Source organism: Eptesicus fuscus, chromosome 3 (assembly GCF_027574615.1).
Source record: "Eptesicus fuscus isolate TK198812 chromosome 3, DD_ASM_mEF_20220401, whole genome shotgun sequence".
Taxonomy (NCBI): domain Eukaryota; kingdom Metazoa; phylum Chordata; class Mammalia; order Chiroptera; family Vespertilionidae; genus Eptesicus; species Eptesicus fuscus.
The window spans coordinates 103,643,041-103,667,563 of NC_072475.1; the positions used below are offsets into that span (position 1 = coordinate 103,643,041).

At 42.3% G+C, this 24,523-nt stretch overlaps 1 protein-coding gene and 1 non-coding gene across 6 annotated transcripts in view; one reads left to right on the forward strand and one right to left on the reverse strand.

Moving 5' to 3' along the window:
• Nucleotides 1–24,523, forward strand: part of USP25 (ubiquitin specific peptidase 25) — a 194,366-nt gene that overhangs the window by 7,824 nt on the left and 162,019 nt on the right. The window lies entirely within an intron of this gene.
• On the reverse strand, nt 23,427–23,564 carry LOC129148632 (small nucleolar RNA SNORA15). The gene has a single exon (XR_008555635.1). It is a non-coding gene; the product is annotated as a small nucleolar RNA SNORA15 (small nucleolar RNA).

The window sequence follows — 24,523 nt, forward strand, 5'->3', positions numbered from 1 at the left end:
TGGCCCAATCGTGGGCGTAGCGGAGTGATGGTAATTTACATATTACCCTTTTAATATGTAGGATTTCTTTCTCTTGTACTGTATGCTGAGGTAACTTTCTTAGATTTGTTATCCAGATTATTATTTTTATAATGCCAGTTTTCTATTTACTATCTCCTTAGGTGGTCAGATATTTTTTTGGAGGGCTTCTGTAAATAATGTGCATTTAAGTTTGTTCTGAAGTGCACAGAATTGAATTAATCACAAACATTGGTTCATGATCAGCTGTACATGAAAATATTTCATTTATTTACAAAATTACTTATTGTCAATAATAAGCCCATATAAACCCATACTTAAAAGCTAGAACTTTGAAAGTAACCTATATGTAAGCCCCTTTATCCCACTTCTCTTGTTTTCATAAGAGATTGTAATCATCTTGAATCCTGTTTTCATTCTCCTTTAATTTCTTTTTTATTCCATCTCTCTGAATTCCTGAAGGTATATGTTTTTATTTTAGTTGTTTTAAATTTAGGAACTTTTCCTCACTTTGCTATCTAAAAGATATTCATCCATCTTGAAAGGTTAAAGTCGGTGGTGCATGGGCAGGCTAAATAGCAATCTCAGATGGCGAATAAGAAAAACTGAATTTATTTAAAGAAAAGGAGATGGGGATATCCAAAGGGAAAGGCTATACAGCACCGAGTCAAGGGGTATTAGGTTGATTATGGCAGCAAAAACATACTTAGGACAGCAAAACAAGGAAGGTGCATAGAGGAAGTAACAGGAGAGCCTAGGCTGGGCTGAATCAGCTCACTGAGAAGTCAGAGGAAAGGGGGCCTTGGAAACAGGTTCAGGGGGTTAGTCTGGGACTAGCTGCGCTTCCCATTGCTCCACTGGTTGCAAGTCTCATGGGGTTCCTTAGAGCGGAGAGGGGGGAAGGAAATGGTGCCGGGTAGCATGCACATTGGGTCCTTCAACCTGAGTGTATTTATCTCTCTTTTGCAAGTAGAAATCTTAGGGGAGCTCTCAGGGGAGGGTCTTATTCATAGCTCTCCAGGCATGTTCTTTCAAAGGGTCATTATTTCATGCAGCTGGTCCTGAGGCAGCCATGGAGTCACTTGTCTGGTTTTGCTGCTTTTGTGGGTCTGGAGCTGAAATACCACTGAGGCCTAGATGTTATCTTTAGGGAGGAAAAGGTCAGGGGGTCTAAACCTCATGACCAGTGATATGAAAGATCCAGGGTCCAACCCGCATGACCAGTGTTATACTAGGGGGCGGTAGGTTACCTTGGGTGCGAGGTTCTTGTTTTCCAGATTTGCCCCTTGTTAGGCATACAGGGCTTTCTTCGCTGGTGAGTTTCTGTCCACTGGCTCGTTGTCCTTGCTATGCTCATGTCTGTCTAACTGCCATAACACATATTTTCTATTAAGTGTTTTTAAAGTTATGTTTGCAACATTTCAACCTTATTTCATTTGCACTTAATTTTCATATCTGGAGTGAGGTAAGGACCCAATTTAATGTTTAGTATATATGATGTTTTTGTTGTCCATCTTACCTTATTGAAAAGTTAAATGCTCTCTCCCATTGAACTGGCATGCCATCTCTGTCATATACAAGACTTTATGTGAAATGCTCTTTTTCCCCTGTGTTATTTTGTTCCATCATTCATTTTGTGAATACTGTCCTGTCTTCATCGCTGTAGCGTCATTATAGTCTCTGTACTAGTAAAGTTAGCTTGCTTTTCTTCTTCCAAGGTGTCATGGTGCTTTATTCTTCCTTAGAAATTTTAGAGTAATCATACAAAGTTCTGTGAGAAACCTTTGAGATTTTCTTTTTTATTAATTTCCTTGAATCCATAGATCAATTTGGCTTTAGTGACATCTTTATGATATTGAGTCTCTCCATAAACAGGATATACCTTTTTATTTAGGTCTTCAATATCTCTTATTCAGTTTATAATTTTAATTGTAGAATTCTTACACATTATTTGTTCTAGGCAGTTGATAATTTCTGATGACAATTATATGTGGTTCTTTAAAACATTTGTTGTCGGCGCTGGTGCTAGCAACTTAGTGGAGATGCTTCTGGACTTGAGCTGCAAAAAATACAGGGCGGCCCTGAGGAAGGAGAACCGAAAGAAATTTGGATAGGAACTCGCTCGATTGAGAGACTCTGGACTCTGACAGAAGAAGGGGGAGGAAAAGGAGGAGTCTTCTATTGAACAAGAAGAGAAGGTGTTGAAGAGAGGCAAAAACAAAAACAAAAACAAAACAAAAAATCATGAGCAGTTGCTGCGGGAGCAGAAGGCCCAAGAAGAATTCAGAATAAAGGAGGAGGAGGAAGAGGCACCTAAAAAACAGCAGGAAGAACAGGAGAGAAAGCTAAAGGAAGAGTGAGAAGAGCACAGAAAAGTGAAAAAGGAGGAGGAGCAGAAGCTGCAGGAGGAGAGAAAGTGGAGGCTGTGAGAAGGTGCGGGGGTGGCTGAAAATGAGCTGGGAAATAGAGCCATGTGGCAAAACTCAGAACCACGCAGGGACTGATGAATAATGAAGAAAGATCTAGCTAACTGTCCATTCTACAAAAAAACGGGAGCTTGCCATTTTGGAGGTAGAGGTGTTCACTGAAACACAGTTTCTGACACCGAGCCCCACCCTTCCTATCAGAAGCCTGTTTACAGTGTTTGAGGTGGAGCCGTGCGGCCAGGAGGGCAGCAGGCGGAGGGTACGCGGTTCCTGGACTAATTCGAGGATGTGTCTCCCCTCCTCCCCCCCAGTTCCAGAATGTGGGGAAGGTGATCCAGTTCCAGGTCAACTGCAGCGTGGAACTGCATCTGAGGGGAACGTGTGTGTGCAGTACCGATGGGAAGAAGAAAGCAGAGTGACCCTTTCTCTGTTTAAAGGACCTTGGCATGCAGGACGGTAGCTTCAGTACGAGTCCTGCCCTGTGACCTACAGCAATGCCCAAGAAGGAAACACAACAACGTTCTTCACGTGTTCAGAAATCCCAACAGTGAATTTTGGGAAGCTAATAGGGACTTGTCTCCTGATGGGTTTGGTTCTCTCTTTGGTAAGAACTCACAGAGGAAAAGTATCACATGATCTCACTCATTTGTGGAATATAATGAACAACATAAACTGATGAAGAAAAAAAAAAAAAAGAACTAGAGACATAGAAACATCAAACAGACTGTCAAACCTCAGAAGGAAGGCAGGGGAGGGTGGGTGGAAGGGGGGGGGGGGGGGGGGGTAAGAGATCAACCAAAGGACTTGTATGTATGCATATAAGCATAACCAATGGCCACAGACTGTTGGGGGTTGAGGGCATGTGCTGGGGGGTAGGAGCGGCCAGGGAGAGGTCAATGGGGGGAAAAAGGAGACATATGTAATACTTTCAACAATAAAGAATTTAAAAAAGAAAAGAAAAAGAGCTCAGAGAGGAGAGGACTGGGGCAAGCCCAGAAGTGGAAGCCTCAGTCTGGCCCATTTCTGCAGAAGGAATGGAGAAGCTGAGGTGGAAAAGGAGAAGCAGTCACAGGGGTGAGAAATCTCACAGACACACAGCACAGTGGTGAGAGACACAGTTCAGGAAGTGGAGAAAGAAAAAGGCACTGCAGGGGGGGTGGGGGTGGGGCAGCCAGAGCCGAGCCCAGACCCTTCTAGGCCTAGGAGTTGAGGTGGGAGGGGGTCAGGTAGTAGAGACAGAACTGTTGATAGTCCCAAATCTAAATAAACGGATTTTATACATACACACACACACACACACACACACACACACACACACACATATATATATATATATTTGTTGTTTGTTACTGGTGTGTACAAATGCATCTGACTTGTGCATTAACCTTATATCCTGCCACCTTGCTAAGCTTTTCTAGTTTAATACTTTTTTTAGCAATAATTTTGAATTTTTGTCTGTAAAAGATTATATGCATAAGTCATGATGGTTTTATTAATTTACTTCCAATTTTTATGTCTGTAACTACATTTTTTCTTGTTGTACTAGGTAAGACCACTAATAAAGATTAATTAGAAGTGATGTCAGTGGATAATGTTTTATTGCTGATTTTAAAGGACAGTTCTCTACTTTGGTACCTAATGTACTTCTAAAGTATTTACATGTGTTAGCTGTACAAACATCTATAATAATAAAAGGGTAATATGCTAATTAGACCAGACATCATTCTGGACGTCCTTCCGGACAAAGCCGGGGCCGGTGGGGAGCCTGGGTTCTGGGTGCCTGCCTACGGCCAGAGGGAAGCCGGGGTCCCGGGTGCCAGAGGGAAGCTGGTGCCGGCAGCCAGGGGAAGGAAGGCCTACTCTTGCATGAATTTCGTGCATTGGGCCTCTAGTATGTTATAAAGAGGGTTCTGTTTCTAAAGAACTAAAGATTATTGTGTTAAATTTTCATGCTTGCATATACATTTTCTTTTGTGTCTGAGTGCCTCTTTGTGAAAGTTTTCACTCCAGGCATGCTGGGGGGAGGGCGGAGATAGCTTGTTTGTCATCCTAGGTCTTTAGCCATTTTTTGGATGATTTAAAATATTGGTGTGTACGAATCATTTCTGAAAATTTTTTAAAAAATGTGTGTGAAATAGCATATGAAACCTTATGTCTACTTTAAAGGAGTATAATAAAGATATTGCCATTTGTACTACCCGGACATGAAATCGAGTATCATCCTATTCTCGAAATTTCCTTTGTGCCTCACCCACACATTCCATCCCTTCGATATCCCACGAGCTGCTATCTTGACTTTTTGAAGTTAATGTTCCTGTGATATAATTTACAAAAAATAAAATGAAACCACCCATTTAAACGTGAATAATTAGATGAATTTTGGCGTTTAGATAGTTCTGTCACTTGTGTCACCCTTCCGATTTAGTGTTCCCACTGTTCCTATTCCAGGTAACCATTGATCTGATTTGTCTTGGTAGAGATCAATTGTGGCTGTTTTAGGTCTTCACATAGGTGAAATCATAAATTTTTGTTGCTATTGCATTTGATAGTTTTGCTCAGTAAAATGTTTTTGATACTCAGCTATGTTGCATGTATTAGTAGTTTGTTTTTCTTTATTGATGAGTAATATTTTAGATTAAATTTCAAAATATGTGTGAACATGTACCTGTTGGCGGACTTTGAGTTGTTCCCAGTTTGTGGCTCTTATGAATAATGTTGCTACAATGTACATTGTAAGCAGGCCTTTGAGTAGCCGTATTTGCATTTCTCTTGGGCAAATACTTAGGTGTGTTTGTTACAAAATATTGCTAAATGGTTAGTCAAAGTAGTTGTACTGTTGTACATTCCCATCAGCAATGTATGAGAGTTCTAGTTGGTCTACATTTTCATCAACATTTATATAGCCACATTTTACGTTTTAGCCATTTTAATGAGTATGTTATGTTACCTCATTGTTGGATTAATTTGTTTTTTCCTGGTGACACAGTTTTGAACATTTTTATGTGCTCATTAGCCATTTTTTGGATGATTTTAAAATATTGGTGATTCTCATATATTATCCATTTATATTCTCACAGGATCAGCAATAACTATATCTGTTTATTCTTTCAAGTCTGAAAATGGCTAAATAGCTAAAGATATTGCTAGAGGTAAAACATTATAGCAGCAAGTATTAATATGCTCACAAAGCAAAATAAATTGTATAATGGTTCTATCATTTAAAAAAACTAACATCTGATAAAAGGGGTCACTGCTGAAGAATAAAAGCCCTTTATTTATTCATGCCTCAGACTAACATTGACTTAATTTCTTTGGTAATCAGTTGCACACACAGTAGAAATCTTTATGATGTATATTTTGTTCACAGGTTACAAAATACTTTCACACTGTAGTTGGTTTTGAAAGAGCTTCGAGGACTGATGGCGGGTGGGATGAACTGGAGTTGGGTGGTTGGTAAGCAGTAGGGCAGAGAAAGACATTTTTTCTTTCTTTTCCTCACAGTTTTTAGTCCCTGTGAGAAGAAGAAAGAAGTGCAGCCTGTTTTGAACTAGAACAGAAAATATTTAATATTTGCTGGGATTTCGTTGGTGCTGTTCAGCCTGGAAGTGGGTGAGAGGTCTGGTTAGCTGCAGAGCTGAAGGAGCGAGATCTTAAGTCTTCCCATAGGACTTTAGAGAAAGGTTTGGGGGCAGGACAAGGTTGAGGAAGAGGATCAAAAGAAGCAAGCAGCAGTCCCATGCCTCAGGTTTAAAATTCCCAGTTTGGGGAGGGAAGAAGCAGCTCTTTGCACAGGCCTCCTCGGGTAGTGGACACTCTTGTGTACCTCTTTAGGTTTCACCATACAGAGTCTCAGAACTGACTTCCAGGCTTCTTTCCCAGTGGGGCCAGGACTTCAAGTCAGTGATAAGACTGTAGAACTGCCCTAGCTGGTTTGGCTCAGTGGATAGGGTGTCAGCCTGCGTACTGAAGGGTCCCTGGTTCGATTCCAGTCAAGGGCACATGCCCGGGTTGTGGGCTTGATTCCCAATGGGGGTGTCTGTGTGTGCAGGAGGCAGTCCATCAATGATTCTCTTTCATCTTTGATGTTTCTCTCTCTCTCTCTCCCTCTCCCTTCTCTCTGAAATCAATAAAAATATATTAAAAAAAAACAACAACCCTGTAGAACTAATAGAACTGACAATATTTCCATCCTTGCTGGTGACCTCAGAGGGAGGGCACCAGTGCATCTGAGCATGTGTGGCTGTGGCTGGATTGATGAAGGCAGCATATGAGATGGCTAGGGTCAGTTCTGTGATTTCTGTGGTGTTCTCTGGGTAGAGGGCCCAGGCCTCTGGAATTTGGGATCAAATCAGCCACCTCAGTGCATAGAGTCCTGTATGAGGAGGTATGATCTTAGGACTCTATGAACATTAGTATTATTTGGTGTTGCCATTAGCTTACTCTTGGCCATCTTGGGGTTGGCTCAGGCAAACTCTAGCCTCAGGGTCTGCAGTTTTCAGATGGAAGCAGATCCCTTCTATGCATTCTTGGCTATGTGGTGGTATCAGGTACCTTTACACCCTGGCACTGCCTGGAGAGCAGGTGGAGCTCTCTGGTTTAATGTGCAAAAGGAGGGGCTGATTGCCCGTTCCTCTGTTTAATCCTCTTCTGTCTTAGGGTCTCAAGGGCTGTCTTGGGAGTGAAGGGGGGCAGGGCTGTGGGAGGGGTGGTTGGCAGGCAGGGGGTATGGTGGGGAGGTACTGGCAACCTGCTGCCTCCATCTTTCCTTACTGGCCGTTTTTTATCTTCTATAGTCTATATCTTGCTATTGAGTTGTAGGAATTTATATATTCTGAACATGTCTTCTAGTATATACTAGAGGCCTGGTGCACAAAATTTGTGCACTCGGGGGGGGGGGGTCCCATCAGCCCGGCCTGCGCCCTCTCACAGTCCAGGAGCCCTTGGGGGATGTCTGACTGCCGGCTTAGGCCTGCTCCCCATGGGGAGCGGGCCTAAGCCGGCAGTTGGACACCCTTAGTGCTGCCACAGAGGGGGTGAGCCCGGCTTCTGGCTGAGTGGCACTCCCCCTTTGGGAACACACTGACCACCAAGGGGCAGCTGCTGCATTGAACGCCTGCCCCATGGTGGTCAGTGTGCATCATAGCGACCGGTCGTTTTGCCATTAGTCTGAAACCATCTCTCTGACATCCCCTGAGGGGTCCCAGATTGCGGGCCAGGCCGAGGGACCCCACCGGTGCACGATCGGGGCTGGGAGGGACATGGGAGGTTGGCCAGCTGTGGTGGGACTGCTGGAGGGCTCTAGGGCATGTTCAGCCCATCTTGCTCAGTCCTGCTTAGCCAGACCCCAGCAGCAAGCTAACCTACCGGTCAGAGCATCTGCCCCCTGGTGGTCAGTGCATGTCATAGTGACTGGTTGACCGGTTGACTATCTGTACTCTGGTGGTCAGTGCACGTCATAGCAAGCAGTTGAGCAGACTTAGCATATCATTAGCATATTACGCTTTGGTTGAATGGCCAACTGGACAACTGGACACTTAGCATATTAGGCTTTTATTATATAGGATTTTTTTCTCTCAGTATGTAGCTTACTTTCATTTCATTTTCTTGTAAATTTCTGTGAAGTCAAAGTATTTTAACATTGGTATAGTTCATTATGCCATTTTTTCCTTTTAATATGCTTTAACCTAATATTTTTGAAGCTTGTCCACAAATTTTTTTTCCTATATTTTTGTCTAATATTAGAAAAAACACACAAACTTTTACATTTAGGTCTGTGATCTACATGGAGTTTATTTTTGTGTGCTCCAAGGTGTAAGAGTCAAGGTTTATGTGACATTAATGAACCTTGTGTTGCAGTTCAGTTATACTTCTATATGTGGCAGAACTTAATCATTCAACTGTTGACAAACTATTTATATTTTTATATATTTATGGACCATTGGGTTTTTTTTTCTGTGACATTTGTATTTATTTCTCTTGGTTTTTTGGGGTGGAGGTTGTTTTGTCCCTTTTTTATTTGAACGAGTTCTTTATAATCTTATAACACTTTTTTTTCCACTTATATATTTTGTAAATATCTTTTCCCATTTTCAGGATATCTTTTTACTGCCTTTATTGTGTCCTTTTATAAATAAAACTTCATTTCAATGTAGTCTCATATAGTATATACTGTTCCTTTTATTCTTTTATTGCTGTTGTCATGTACATTACATCTGTGACCCTGGTGCTCAGTTAATAGCCATGGTCTTAAGAGTGGTGTCCTCAGCTTTCTTGTAATGTCTTCACAGATGTAACTCCAAATTTGACCATAGTTTAAAAATTTTTTTCTATAATTCAATTAAATATATTGTAGTTATTGCAGTGCCTCTCAAATAGAATGTTGAACAGAATAGATTGTGTGATTTGGGGTACATTTGCTGTGAAAAAGAGGTAACAATTGTAACTTACTTTAAAGTTAGTGCCAAGTAAATTTTATTTATTAGAACTTGTAAGTACTTTACCTTGTGAAGATATCTTAATGCTTGGGCAGTCAGGAGGGTGAAACACTGCTGTGCAGTGTGATAACTGCTTCTGCAGACACCATGAGACAGCATTATGATACTGGAGTAATAACTGTTGTAGTTATTGCTACCTCCCTTAGGATTGTTGAACTTGGTTGTAGTGAAGGTTTAAAACCTTTCAAGTGTGCTGCCGAAATATTTAGTATTTGAACAGATATTACAAACACAAAGAAGTTGAGGTTTTGGGAGTAAGAAGACAGCAGAAAGTAGGCCTGGGTATTGGGCAAGATTTCTTTGAGCTTGTCAGGATTGGCTGTGTTGAACTTTCAGTACATATATTTAAACTGTTTACATTTGACTGCTGATACTGTATGCTATATTTCTACTTCCTAACTTGGAAGGCTTCGTCTTCTGATTTTCTGCTATTTGTGATCTCTATCTTTGAAAGATCACGTATTTTCTCAGTTATGTGTTTTCATTACTGCCAAGTTTGTATATTTAAAGTAAATTTGCACCCTCATATAAATTCTTATTTCAGGTTTTTAATTACCTGTTTCTGCTTAAATATCCAGTCATCTTTCATTGTCATGCTCATACATTTGTTTATTCTTTCCTTATTTTAAGCAGATTGAGAAATAACTAACCCACAAAAAGCTTATAATTTGGTGATGTTGGGAGCCAGAGATGTATATATAACATTAGAAGTTAAATGTAGTATTTTTAGGCTGTACTGGTATGACCAATTAAAGATCTAATAATAAGAAAGACCTCATATAGCAGGGAGTAATGGTTTAAATGAGCTGATGTTGAACACTAATAGCCGGATTGATGGTACCATCCTAGACAAGGAAGTCCATAAACAAGGATAAATCAATTTGGTGCCTTCTGTTATGTGGCTAGATGTGATATAATAAAAAACAAATATTTAGTCTTTTGTATGCTAATGAGATAACTCCTGGTTGCGGGACTAGGTAAGTTCAGGTTGAGGGCTGTACCTCACAAAACCAACCACTGTGATTAGAGGTGACACTTTCAGCCCATTCCCTAGTCCAGGGAGGAGAGAGGGGCTGGAGATTGAGTCCAGTCACCAGTGGCCAATAATTTGATCAATCATGCCTATGTAATGAAATCTCTGGTGCCTTAACATATTTCTAATAAGTGCTCAGTTTAGAAACATACTAATTTTTTCCTTTCTAGTTGTTTTTAAGACAATTCTCTTAAAAATACTAACATATGTTATTAATATATTGTTAGGACATAAAAATTGCATTTAAAGAAGTTGAACCAATAAGGGGCCAGTTAGGAAACAAACCACACAATAATTTGAACAGGGAGAGTTTGATACAAAGAAATATTGACTAGTAACAGATGACTGGCTAGGAATGAAGAAGGAAAGTTATGATTGAAGCCCACTGGATGTGAGGGGTGCAGTGTTGGAGGCTGGGACACTTCTGCAAATTGCTCTTTTACGGGTCCTGGGGAGAAAGTGGTATAGAGGATATGCTTAATTAAACCTACATTATATAGGTGAATGGAGTATTTTCTAGTAGTCAGTAGGGTGTATTATATGTGTGTACTTAGTATAACCAAAACTGTATTGGTTTTTGGGAATTGTTTGTGATACATATAGACTCTAGGAATTACATAGTATTCAGTTTGAAAGTTCTACTTAGAGCATGCTTATTTTGCTTTATTAATATAAGGGATTTTCATTGGCTTGCAAGTTAAATATGAAAATTTAAGTAAGGAAACTAAAGATGCATAAGTATTTAATTAAATGAGAGAAATATATTAGGAATCAGTTAGATTATTAGCATAAAAACAAGTTAACTACATATTTTATTTAAACTGCAGAGATCATAGTTTAAGAATATGATTTGATTTACAAAAGTTTTGTGTACATGTTTTCCAGGCTATAGCACTCTAAGAAAAGAAAAAGGCTCTTGGACACAGACGACAGTATGGTGATTGCCAGAGGGAAAGGAGGGAGGAGGGAGGTAGGAGAGTATAAAGGGGGATAAATGGTGATGGAAGGAGACTTGACTTGGGGTGGTGAACACACAATATAATATATAGATGACTAGAGGCCCGGTGCACGAAATTCATGCACGGGGGCCGAGGGGGGGGGGTTGTCCCTCAGCCCAGCCTGCACCCTCTCCAATCTGGGACCCTCTCACAATCCAGGACTGCTGGTTCCCAACTGCTCGCTTGCCTGTCTTCCTGATTGCCCATAACCGCTTCTGCCTGCCAACCTGATCACTCCCAAACCACTCCCATGCCAGCCTGATTGATGTCTAACCGCTCCCCTGCCAGCCTGTTCACCCCATAACTGCCCTCCCTTGCAAGCCTGATCACCCCTAACTGCTCTTCCCTGCAGGCCTGGTCGCCCCCAACTTCCCTCCTCTGCCGGCCTGGTCACCCCTAACTGCCCTCCCCTGCAGGGTTGATCGCCTCCAACTGCTCTCCCTTGCAGGCCTGGTCCCTCTCAACTGCCCTCCCTTGCAGGCCTGGTCCCTCCCAACTGCCCTCCCCTGCTGGCCATCTTGTGGTAGCCATCTTGTGTCCACATAGGGGCAGGATCTTTGACCACATAGGGGCATCCATATTGTGTGTTGGAGTGATGGTCAATCTGCATAGTACTCTTTTATTAGATAGGATAGAGACCTGGTGCATGGGTGGGTGCCAGCTGGTTTGCCCTGAAGGGTGTCCCGGATCAGGGTGGGGGTTCCCTTGGGGCTTGGGGCGGCCTGAGCGAGGGGCCTGTGGTGGTTTGCAGGCCAGCCACGCCCCCTGGCGATCCAAGCAGAGGCCCTGGTATCTGGAATTTATTTACCTTCTACAATTGAAACTTTGTAGCCTGGAGTGGAGCCAAGCCTCCTCTCGCTCTGTGGCTGGCAGCCATTTCTCTTGGGACTTATGTATCTTCTATAATTGAAACTTTGTAGCTTTAAGCGGAGGCCTGGGCAGGCCAGGGTGTGCGGAAAGCTTGGCTTCCTCCATTGCTGGGGGCAACCCTAGCCCCCCGCTCTTTCCAACTCCGTGGCTGCCGCTGTTTCTGTTTGGATTTGTTTACCTTCTATAATTGAAACTTTGTAGCCTTGAGTGGAGGCTTAGGCTGGCAAGGGTAGGCGGAAAACTTGGCTTCCTCCATTGCCTGGGAAACCCAAGCCTCCTTCCTGCTCTCTCTGGCTGCAGCCATCTTGGTTGGGTTTATTTGCATACTTGCTGTGATTGGCTGGTGGGCGTGGCTTGTGGGTATAGCAGAGTGATTGTTAATTTGCATATTACTCTTTTATTAGGTAGGTTGTATTATAGAATTGTATACCTGTATCCTATGTAATTTTAATAACCAATGTCACTCCAGTAACTTCAATAAAAAATAAAGAATCAAATAAAAGCACTCTAATTTAAAAAATACACTGTTCCAAAAGATTTTCCAAATTGGTTTTTCGGAACTCAAAAAGCATGTTCCCATAGAAACCACTTTTCATGGTGTTGGGCTCTTATTTGGACTGGAGATGTGTTTAATTCTGTATGAACATAACTTATAGTGCTGCCTAACAATATTTTTTGGGGAAGAACACATTTAGAGTTTCTACTTACAATGCATTTCTTTTATCTGCTAGTTAATAGGGATGGGGGATTCCATTGGGGCATGGCTGTCATGTAGATGTTAGATTGGTTGAAGGGTTGGGTGGAAAATAGGGATATGAATTCTGAGGTGAGGAAGAATGGAAACATTTGTTGAGGACCAACTATATTCATTGCTCTTTGCTACTTATTCCCCATAAAGTATCTCATCACTTTATTTTTTAATTACATGAAAGCTTAAGATTGTTACTCTAGAGTTCTATAAAAGATAGGAAAAGACTTTTTAAATTCAGAATTTCTGACATTTCTAAGCCTAAATGTAAATAGTGAAGAATAAAAAAGATGCTTTCACATTTATACACCCACAGAGGTATGTGATTAATTTAGCACTAAAATGCTGTTAACCTCCTAAAATGATTAAAATAAGCCTTGAGCCTGTGACAGTGGAAAATACAAGATACACCAACCATTCATGGGATTATTAAATAGATTATTTGTAATTGGGAATTTCAACAATACTATATATATGGTATGCTTAACTTGAAGCAGGATTGACAGGAGCAGAACTATGAAATGAAGCCTATGAAATTCTAGGTAGAATGTAGGAGAGGATAGAAAGATTGCTTATTAGTAAGTGGGCCTGATTTATGTATGCTTGTTATTCCCATCTCCAATAATTAGCTTGTACCTCTTTCCTGTGGGTGAGATCAGGCCTTGTGATCTGACCTACTGTACTCCAGTTCACCTCTGCAGACTCTGCTGTGTTCAATTTTCAATCAGTATTCATTGAGTGCTGTCCAGTGCCAGACACTGTACTAGTTACCAGGAATGCATCAATGGAGAGCCTCTCACCTTGAGAAGGCAGCTGAGTATACAAAACAAAAACAAAAAACCCTTTGAATTAGAAAGCAGAATGATATTTTTAGACCCTGAATGACAGAGAGGGAAGAGGAAGACAAATTTACACTACAGATAGCTGTGGCATCCTTTAAGCCACAGGATTGTGCTTAGGAAAACTCAGAGGGGTCAGAGTATTACATAAGAAGGAAAGTGAAAGGTTTTGTTGTCCCCTTTAAGTTACAGATTTAAAAAAAAAAGCATATTTGGGAAGTAAACGTTTTGTTTTTTGTGTGGTTTGGGTTTTGTTTATTGTTTGTTTGTTCTTTGCTTGTATTGCTGGTTGTCTAACAGGCTTCAGGCTTACGAAGAGCTACAAGGGGGATATATATACTTGAAATGATCTGTCAGTGAAGTTTGGGGATTTCTTGTTACTGTAAGAGATAACGTGAACTAGGGCAGTTTAGTGTTACCAGGTAGATGCAGAAGGTATTCACTAAAATAGATGTGTGTGGATTACATACCTTAATGGCAGTAGTATAATAGTATAATTAATTTTTTCATTGATGGGTAATGTTGAAATATTTATCACTTAGTGCCCAGCAGTGCTTTAATGCATGTGATTCTGAAGTTTCAGAATGCCTTGAGATTTTCTGAAATTGTTTCCCCTTCTCCCCATCTTTTATTAGAAATTTTGAAAGCTTTCTTAGAGGTTATTGTAAGAGTTGCCTTTTTGTCTCCTGAAGATGGAAATCTTTGACTTTCTTTTCCTCTGCACTAAACCAAGTTTTATTTATATTTGGAAATTCAGTTAGAGGAACCAATGACTGATTTATGAGTCATTCACCCCTAACTCAGAAAGCTTTCCTGCCTGGTAGTCAGTGGTGCATCACTTTTTTGTACCATTATCCAAACACTAGAAGCCCAGTGCATGAAATTTGTGCATGGGGGTGGGGGGATGTCCCTCAGCCTGGCCTGTGCCCTCTCGCAATCCAGGACCCCTCAGGTAGGGTCCCTAGGCCTGGCCGGCGATCAGGGCCTATTGGGGGCTTTCCTTCCCCTGGCTGCCAGCAGCTGGCCCTGCCCCTGCCACTGCCACTGCTTACCATCTGTGTGGTGCTTCTCCCCTCCACCCCTGCAACCTGTTGCCTCCCTCTGCAGGCAACAGGCGTGGGGTGTGATTGCTTGGCTGGCCTGGGCCTCCCTCTGCTGGGCGATAGCTGGCTGGCCCTGCACCCCCCCGACAGCATTGCTGGCTGGTGGTGTGGGCCTACCTCTGTGGGGTGATCGATCGCCCTGCAGAGGGAGGCCCTGCCCACCCGCCACAGTGCCGCCAGCCGGGTTGCCTGGGCCTCCCTCTTTGGGGTGATCACGGAGCCTCTCCATTGATTGCCCTGCCAGCCGGTGGCCTGGGCCTCCCTCTTTGGGGTGATCACGGAGCCTCTCCATTGATTGCCCTGCTAGCCGGTGGCCTGGGCCTCCCTCTTTGGGGTGATCACGGAGCCTCTCCATTGATTGCCCTGCCGGCCGGTGGCCTGGGCCTCCCTCTTTGGAGCGATCGATTGTGGAGCCCCCCCATCGATCGCCCCGCAGAGGGTGGCCTGGGCCTCCCTCTGTGGGGTGATTGTGTGGTGATGGCCCTGACCAATCACATGACACCCATCTTTGCTGGCCTGGCGCCAGTGCGTGTCATAGCATGGTGGTCCGGAAGGTTGTCCGGACGGTCATTCTGCTGTTTGGTTCAGTCGATTTGCATATTATGTTTTTATTATTATAGATTTTACATTAACAGAGTAGTGGAATTTGGGGCTGAGGTTTCTTTTTTACTGAATCTTTAGTCTCCAAAATCAGATATAGAGAAGAGCAAATATGGAAAGAACGTGGGCTGTGGAATTTGAAAAAAACCTTATTCCTAACTCTGTACTTATTAATCTCTTAAAGGCTCTGTTAACTATAAAATGAGAGTAACTTCCTAGAGGGTATATATGTGTGCATGTGCACATGTATTAAATGAGATTATATGCTGGAAGCACTTAAAACAGTGTATGGCATACAGAAAGAGCATAATGAGTGCTTGTTCTTTTTTTTTTCCTTGGCCTAAGCCAGTGATCTTTTTTTGCATCCTCAAAAAAGTTATACCAGTGTTTAATATGTTGTAGTCTTCACTGAAACAAATCTGAAATAGACCCAGTATTAGGTAGGGTTAACTGGGAAGGGAAAGAATTTCTGTGAAACCCTCTTATTCTTAATTCATATTAAAACTACTATTGCCTCTTTTTCCCTGGTAGTGCATAGTACTATGTTTTGCACATAGTAGGCACTTAATGATATCATCAAGCAGTAAAAATAACATTAAGAAGGGAATCTGAAGGCCTGTATGTAGTCTTGGCTTCTTTGCTTATTGATTTTTATGTAAGTAACCGACTCTCTTTGAACATTGTGTCTTGCCCTTCTTGGTCCAGGAATGTGACTGGGTTGCATCCACCTTATAGTAGACTAGAGGCCTGGTGCACGAAATTCGTGAAGGGGGGCGTGTCCCTCAGCCTGGCCTACACCCTTTCCAATCTGGGACCCCTCGGGAGATGTACGACTGATTTAAACCGGAAGTCGAACATCCCTCTCACTATCCAGGACTGCTGGTTCCTAACCGCTTGCCTGCCTGCCTGCCTGATGGTCCCTAACCGCTTCTGCCTGCCAGCCTGATCGCCCCCTAACTACTCCCCTGCCAGCCTGATTGACGCCTAACCGCTCCCCTGGCAGACTGATCATCCCCAACTGCCCTCCCCAGCTGGCCTGACTGCCCCCTAACCTCTCCCCTGCCGGCCTGATTGCCCCCAACTGCCCTCCCTTGCCAGCCCTGTCGCCCCCAACTGCCCTCCCCTTCCAGCCTGGTTGCCCCTAACTGCCCTCCCCTGTAGGCCTGGTCCCCCCCAACTGCCCGTCCCTGCAGGCCTGGTTGCCCTCAACTGCCCTCCTCTACTGGCCTGATCGCCCCTAACTGCCCTCCCCTGGTGGCCTGGTTGCCCCCCAGCTGCCCTCCCCTGCCACCCATCTTGTGGCGGCCATCTTGTGACGACCTGAGAGTGCCATCTTGTGACGCGTGGGTGTCACGCAAGGGTGCGAGCACCACCTAGGCTTTTATTAATATAGACTAGAGGCCTGGTGCATGAAATTCATGCACTGGGGAGGGGGAAGTGTCCCTCAGCCCAACCTGCACCCTCTCCAATCTGGGATCGGGCCTAAACCGGCAGTCGAATACCCCTCTCAAAATCCGGAACTGCTGGCTCCTAACCGCTTGCCTGCCTGCCTGCCTGATTGTCCCCTAACCACTCCCCTGCCAGCGTGATCGATGCCTAACTGCTCCCCTGCCAGCCCAATTGCCCCCAACTTCCCTCCCCTGCCAGCCCGGTCGCCCCCAACTGCCCTCCCCTGCAGGCAGGCCTGGTCCCCCCCACCTGCCCTCCCCTACAGGCCTGGTGACCCCCACCTGCCCTCCCTTGCAGGCCTGGTTCCCCCCCCCCGCCCATCTGCCCTCCCCTGCAGGCCTGGTTCCCCCCCCCACCAACTATCCTCCCCTGCTGGCCTGGTTGCTCCCAACTGCCCTCCCCTGCAGGCCTGGTTGCCCTGAACTGCCCTCCCTTGCTGGCCTGATCACCCACAACTGACCTCCCCTGCTGGCCTGATTGCTCACAACTGTCCTCCCCTGCTGGCCATCTTGTGACCATATGGGGTGGCCATCTTGTGTGAGGGTGTAATGGTCAATTTGCATATTACCTCTTTAATATATAGGATAATAAATTCATACAAGGAAGACCTTGGAGTTCAGAAAGGGAGCTCTAGAAGTAGAAGTGGTTGGATCTTCTTTGGATCCAAATTACTAGTCAAGGAGGAGAAACTATATGCAGGACATTTTTTGTTGAGGATCAGGTGTATCAGAGACCTGAAGGTTGGTAAATAAAAAAGGTGCAAACCTTGAAAGAAATACCAGGGTCTTAATCACAACAGAAATAGCAGCGACAAAAACATATAATTGCAGGAAATGAAGGTGCGGGTTTTCAAAGACAGAAGCACAAATGGACTATGCCAATAACAACAGGGAAATCTTTACAAATGAGGTGGCTTCTATACCATAAATTTAGAATTCTTCTCATAGCTCACCTCTTTTCATCTGTATCCCATATCTTGTTAACTTAGCTAAGCTTTTCTTTTTCCCACTTAGCCTTCTTCTCTACCCAGTGTTTTTCTTTCCATTGTTTCATTTCCAGTCAAAATTCATGAGATCAAGAACCATGCTAGAGCTATACCTGGACTTTTTTTTTTTTTTTAGAATACTTAGCTGGCTTTATTGTGAAAGATGAACAAAACTCCAAACCATAATAACATTTTGAAGATGTTGCTTTTCTTATAAAATACTCAGTATTCTTATTGCACTCTGTATCAGTCAACTGTCACCACAACAGCCACTCGAAAAGTTAGTGGCATACCAAAATATTATTATCACTAGAGGCCTGGTGCACGAAATTCGTACATGGGGGTCGGGGTGGGGGTGGGGGGGAGGGTGTCCCTCAGCCCAGCCTGCACCCTCTCCAATCTGGGACCCCTCGAGGGATGTCCGACTGCCCGTTTAGGCCCGATCCCGTGGGATCGGGCCTAAACGGGCAGTCGGACATCCCTCGCACAATCCAGGACTGCTGGCTCCAAACCACTCGCCTGCCTGCCTACCTGATTGCCCCTCACCACTTCTGCCTGTCAGCCTGGTCACCCCCTAATCACTCCCCTGCCAGCCTGATCGACACCTAACTGCTCTCCTGCTGGACCGATTGCCCCTAACTGCCCTCTCCTGCCAGCCTGGTGACCACTAACTGCCCTCCCCTGCTGGTCTGGTCACCCCTAACTGCCCTTCCCTGCATGCCTGGTCTCCCCCAACTATCCTCCCCTGCATGCCTGGTCACCCCCAACTCCCTTCCCTTGCCAGTCTGGTTGTCCCTAACTGCCCTCTCCTACAGGCCTGGTCACCCCCAACTGCCCTCCCCTGCTGGCCTGGTCATTGCGAACTGCCCTCCCCTGCTGGCCTGCCCCCCCACAACTGTTCTCCCCTGCAGGCCTGGTTGCCCCTAACTGCCCTCCCCTGCAGGCCTGGATCCCCCCCTCCCCAACTCCCCTCCCCTCCTGGCCTGATCCCCCACAATTGCCCTCTCCTGCTGGCCATCTTGTGGCAGCCATCTTGTGTCCACTTGGGGGCGGCCATCTTTGACCACATGGGGGCGGCCATCTTGTGTGTTGGAGTGACGGTCAATTTGCATATTACCTCTTTGTTATATAGGTATAGGATGTTCACAGATTTGTAGATTGTTTGGATGGCTCTTCTCCATGTGTACCTTATTCTTCTGGGATAACTGGGCCAGGTCATGTTCTTCTGAGGAAGCTGCAAAAGTTCAAGAGGGCAAGTTCAACCCTGCAAGCACATTTTAAGTCTGCTCTCATGCTGTCTGCTAATATGTCATTGGTCAAAGCATGCCACATGGCAAGCTCAGCCTCAGTGCAACAAGGAAATACAGCCTGTCTCTAGTGTGTGGAAGTGGAAAATGGCAGATGGTGTGGTGGATACAGAGATGGGAGAAGTCTTGGAAGTCTAGCTTGGGCATTGTAATCTTTTCTGGGCTTTTTATTTGTGTTTATGTTTTACCTTGAAGTCATCAATGTGTATATATACTATTTTGAGTTTCATCACTTTAGCTTGATGTGATTTTGCAATATACAGTTGTTTGATTAACTCAGACTGTACTTTTGGGTCCATCTATATCAAAATCATTTGAGATGCTTATTAACATAGTCTCTGGGGGGTTGGGGCCTGGGAATCTTCATTATTAAACTTATCAGGTCTTTTATTGAAGTTTAGACTTTCTTCATTAGTGGACCTTTGCACTGTTTCCGTTTTTCCAGCGTAATATGTAATAGCCAGCAACATTTGTACAGGTGACTAATTGTGGGGGTGCTTATTCAATAGTCTTTTCCTGATCCATGATTGATTAATTTGCAGTTGAGGAAAATAATATTTGGAATAAAGAATGGAGTTTGGAGTGCTGGTGATGGTGAGATTACAAACAGAGCTATAAAATCTTTTAAGTATTTTATGCTTACTAAAATAAAACATTGAGTTAGATAAGGAGAATTTCTGTAATATTTTTACACATCATTAATTGTAATGTTGGGCTGTGGAATTGCTATTAGGAATAATTTTTAAAATGAAAGTGGAAAAGTTGATAGGTTTAAGAACTTATTTTTCTCACATTTTAGCTTTATTAATCTGGCATTTCGATTCTTCAACAATTTTGATTCTTCATGGCATTTGATATAACCTTGTTTGTGTGCTTTATTGTGTATGTATTGTTGGATATCCTGGTTATTTTAGCTCTTTAGGAATTTTATAGCTATGAAAATTAATTGATGGCTTGGCAGATACTGTATATACAGCAGATAAAATATACATTCCTTTCTTTTTCCTTATAAACAGAACGCTATTTATTTTTAGAGCACCTTTTTGCCTAGCTGAAAAGTATATTCCCCGACCTCCTGTACAACTATGATTAGCCATGTGACTGAATGAGAAATGAGACTTTAAGTGAAAGTTATTTGAATAAATCGGGTTTGTTAAAGAAGGCAGAATCACTTCACAGGCACCTTTTGTCCTTGGCTCTTTTCTTCATACTACCTAAAACTTGGACAGAATGCTGGAAGAGGAGACATGGAGTAACCGACATTTGATGACTGTCACATAAATGAATGTTTAGTGGGAAGACAGGAGGAGCTTATATCTTTGACATCCCATGCGCTATACTTTTCAGATTTGGACTGCTCTCCTCCAGTCTACCTATATTAGGAAAAAGAGACATTTCAGTGTGTTGAAGCAACTATTTAAATGGGACTCTGTTAATGTAGCTAAATAAAATTCTGAACTTTATACTTGTGGTTTCCGTAAAACATATTTAGACTAGGTTATCTGAAACTTTAAAATTGCTTTTATTTTTTCGTTTAATTTTGACATTTATTTAGGACTCTTCATCTGAATGTGTATACATTCTGCATATTTAAATTATCAAGCATGTTTTGAAATGTGCATTTTCCAATATTGGTGTCAATAAATCTGCATGCAGAGCATTAAAAAACTTATTTTGAAGTAACTTTAAATATATGAGTATGAAGAACTTTCATCGCTTTGTTTTTTATAACCATTTGAGAGTAAGTTGAATGTTCCTTTACCACTTTAACACTTCAGGATCTGTTTCCTGAGAAAAAATATATTTGATACAGTTATCAAGTTCAGAAATTTAATATTAATAGAACATTGTTACTAAGCAGTCCATATTCCTATTTCTCCGGTTGTCCCAATAACATGCTGTAGAATTTAGCATGAGAAGCAATCTGATCTCACTTTATGTTTGGTGGTCATGCCTTTTCAGTCCTCCTTTAATCTGAAACCTCATCCTTTGTCTTTCTGTGTGAAGATAAATGTCTCTCAGTTTGTATTTGTCTGATGTTTCCTCAAGATTAGGTTCAACTTGTTTATTTTGTGGCAGGAATATCACAGGTGGTATTGTCTTCTTGGTGTATCACATTATATATTAGGAGGCACACAATACCATTTTACCCTATTAGGGGTAATATTAACTTTGATCATTTGATTCAAGTGATTTCTGTTAGGTTTCTTCTTCTTTTCTTTGGAACATACTCTTTATTTATTTATTTATTCCCCACCCCCCCCCCCATTTTATTATTAAGGTATTATACGTGTACATATCTTACCATTGCCCCCACCCCCACCCCACTCCTATACATGCCTTCACCCCCCAGTGTTTTGCGTCCATTGGTTATGCTCATATGCATGCATACAAGTCCTTCGGTTGATCTCTTATCTCCCCTACCTCTCCCTAACCTTCCCATTGTAATTTGACAGTCTGTTTGATGCTTTACTGTATCTGTACCTATCTTTTTGTTCATCAGCTTGTAATGTTCTTTATTATCCATAAATGAGTGAGATCATGTGGTATTTTTCTTTCATTGACTGGCTTATTTCACTTAGCATGATGTTCTCCAGTTCCATCCAGGTTGCTGCAAATGGTAAGAATTCCTTCTTTTTTATAGCAGCATAGTATTTCATTGTGTAGATGTACCATAGTTTTCTGATCCAGTCATCTGCTGTTGGGCACTTAGGCTGTTTCCAAATCTTAGCTATGGTAAATTGTGCTGCTATGAACATAGGGGTGCATATATACTTTTTGATTGGTGTTTCCAGTTTCTTAGGATATATTCCTAGGAGTGGGATTTCTGGGTCAAATGGGAGTTCCATTTTTAGTTTTTTGAGGAAACTCCATTAGTTTTTTTATTTAGTCTTTCGGGTTTTTTATGTACAATATCATGTCATCTGCAAATAAGGACAGATTTACTTCTTCTTTTCCAATTGGGATGCCTTTTATTTCTTCTTCTTGTCTGATCGCAATGGCTAATACTTCCAGTACTATGTCAAACAGGAGTGGTGAGAGTGGGCATCCCTGTCTTGTTCCTGTTCTTAGGGGAATTGGTTTTAGTTTTTGCCCATAGAGTATGATGTTTTCTGTGGGTTTATCATATATAGCTTTTATTATGTTGAGGTATGATCCTTCTATTCCCACCTTGTTGAGAGTTTTTATCAAGAAAGAGTGTTGGATTTCGTCAAATGCTTTTTCTGCATGAATTGATATGACTGTGATTTTTATCTCTCAATTTGTTTATATGATGTATCACGTTTATTGATTTGTGGATATTGTACCATCCTTGCATTCCTGGGATAAATCCTACTTGGTCATGGTGTATGATCTTTCTGATGTACTGCTGGATGCGATTTGCTGGAATTTTGTTGAGGATTTTGGCATCTATGTTCATGAGGGATATTGGCCTGTAATCCTCTTTCATTGTGTTGTCTTTATCTGGTTTTGGTATTAGGGTGATGCTGGCTTCATAGAAGGAGCTTGGAAGTGTTCCTTCCTCTTGAATTTTTGGAATAGTCTGAGGAGGATAGGTTTTAGTTCTTCCTTGAATGTTTGGTAAAACTCTCCTGTGAAGCTGTCTGGCCCCGGGCTTTTTTTTGCCGGAAGTTTTTTGATGACTGCTTCAAGTTCTTCCATAGTTATTGGCTTATTGATCTGTTTAGATTCTCCCTGATTGAGTTTTGGAAGGTTATATTTTTCTAGGAATATGTCCATTTCCTCCAGGTTTGTCCTATTTGTTGGAATAATGTTGTTCGTAGTATTTTGTAACAATCCTTTGTAATTCTGTGGGGTCTGTTTTTATTTCACTTCTTTCATTTCTTTTTCTTTTTCTTTTCTTTTCTTTTTATTTTTTTTGTAGGATGGGTGGGGAAGGAAGGGGGAAGAGAGAAAATGCTCAGCTATAAAGAAAAATGTGGAATTATAAAACAAATTAAAACACACATACATGGCCCTGGCAGTTTGGCTCAGTGGATAGAGCGTCTGCCTGTGGATTGAAGGATCCCAGGTCCGTTTCCAGTCAAGGGCACATGCCCAGGTGGCAGTCTCGATTCCCAGTGGGGGGCATGCCGGAGGCAGCTGATCAATGATTCTCTCTCATCATTGATGTTTCTATCTCTCTCCCTCTTCCTTCCTCTCTGAAATCAATAAAAAACATATTTTTAAAAAACATATGATAACAATTTCTTGAAAATTCAGTGTGACAGCAATTTTATTGCTGCATTTGAAAGCAACATATCAAATAATATGATCTGATTTAACTAGCACTTGGAAGCTCTTACAATCTCTCTCTTTTAAAATATATATTTATTGATTTTTTTAGAGAGGAAGGGAGAGGGATAGTTAGAAACATCAATGAGAGAGAAACATCAATCAGCTGCCTCCTGCACACCCCTAACTGGGGATGTGCCCGCAATCAAGGTACATGCCCTTGACCGGAACCGAACCCGGGACCTTCCAGTCCACAGGCCGATACTTTATCCACTGAGCCAAACTGGTCAGGGCATCTCTTACAATCTCTTAACTCATTTACTTGTATCCACTTTTAGTAATGATATGCTATGAAAAAACTTGGCATACCATCATAGCCATTTTAAAGGGAAGACTTCTTTTGCATGGTGTCTGGCTGTGTAAGCTACTGACAAAAAGAACACAGTATTCAGCCATGCCTTCTTTCATTTCTGATTTTGTTTTTTTGGATCCTCTCTCTTTGCTTCTTGGTGAGTCTGGCTAGAGGTTCATCAATCTTGTTTATCCTTTCAAAGAACCAGCTCTTGGTTTTGTTGATCTTTTGTATTGTTTCTTTGGTCTCTACATCATTTATCTCCTCTCTGATCTTTATTATTTCCTTCCTTCTGCTTACACTGGGCCTTTCTTGTTGCTCTCTTTCTAATTCTTTGAGTTGTAGGGTTAGGTAATTTATTAACATTGTTTCTTGTTTTTTTTGTTTTTTTTTTTTGCAGTAGGCTTGTAGAGCTATGAACTTCCCTCTCAAGACTGCTTTCGCTGTGTCCCATAGATTTTGGATTGTTGTGTTTTCATTGTCATTTGTTGTCATGATGTTTTTTATTTCTTCCTTGATCTCTCTGGTAACCCAGTCATTGTTTAATATCTTGATGTTTAGTCTCCATGTGTTAGATTTCTTTGGATTGTTTTTATTGTAGTTGATTTCCAGTTTTATGCCACTGTGATCTGAGAAGATACTCGGTATGATATCTATCTTCTTGAATTTGAAGGGCCTTTGCCTATGTCCCAGCATGTGGTCTGTCTTTGAAAATGACCCATGTGCACTTGAGAAGAATGTATATTCTGTGGCTTTGGGGTGAAGTGTTCTGAAGATGTCAATTAATTTCATCTGGTCTAATGAGTCATTTACGATTGATGTTTCTTTGCTGTTGTTTAGAGTATTTGTCCAATGGTGATAGTGGGGTATTAAAGTCTCCTACTATGATTGTATTGCTGTCAATCTCTCCCTTGATTTCCTCCAGGAGTTTTGTTATGTATTAGGGTGCTCCTGTATTGGGTGCATATATGTTTACCAGTTATTTCTTCTTGTTGGATTGCTCCCTTTAGTATTATGAAGTGGCCTTCCTTATCTCTTGTTATGTCCTTTACTTTGAGATCTAAG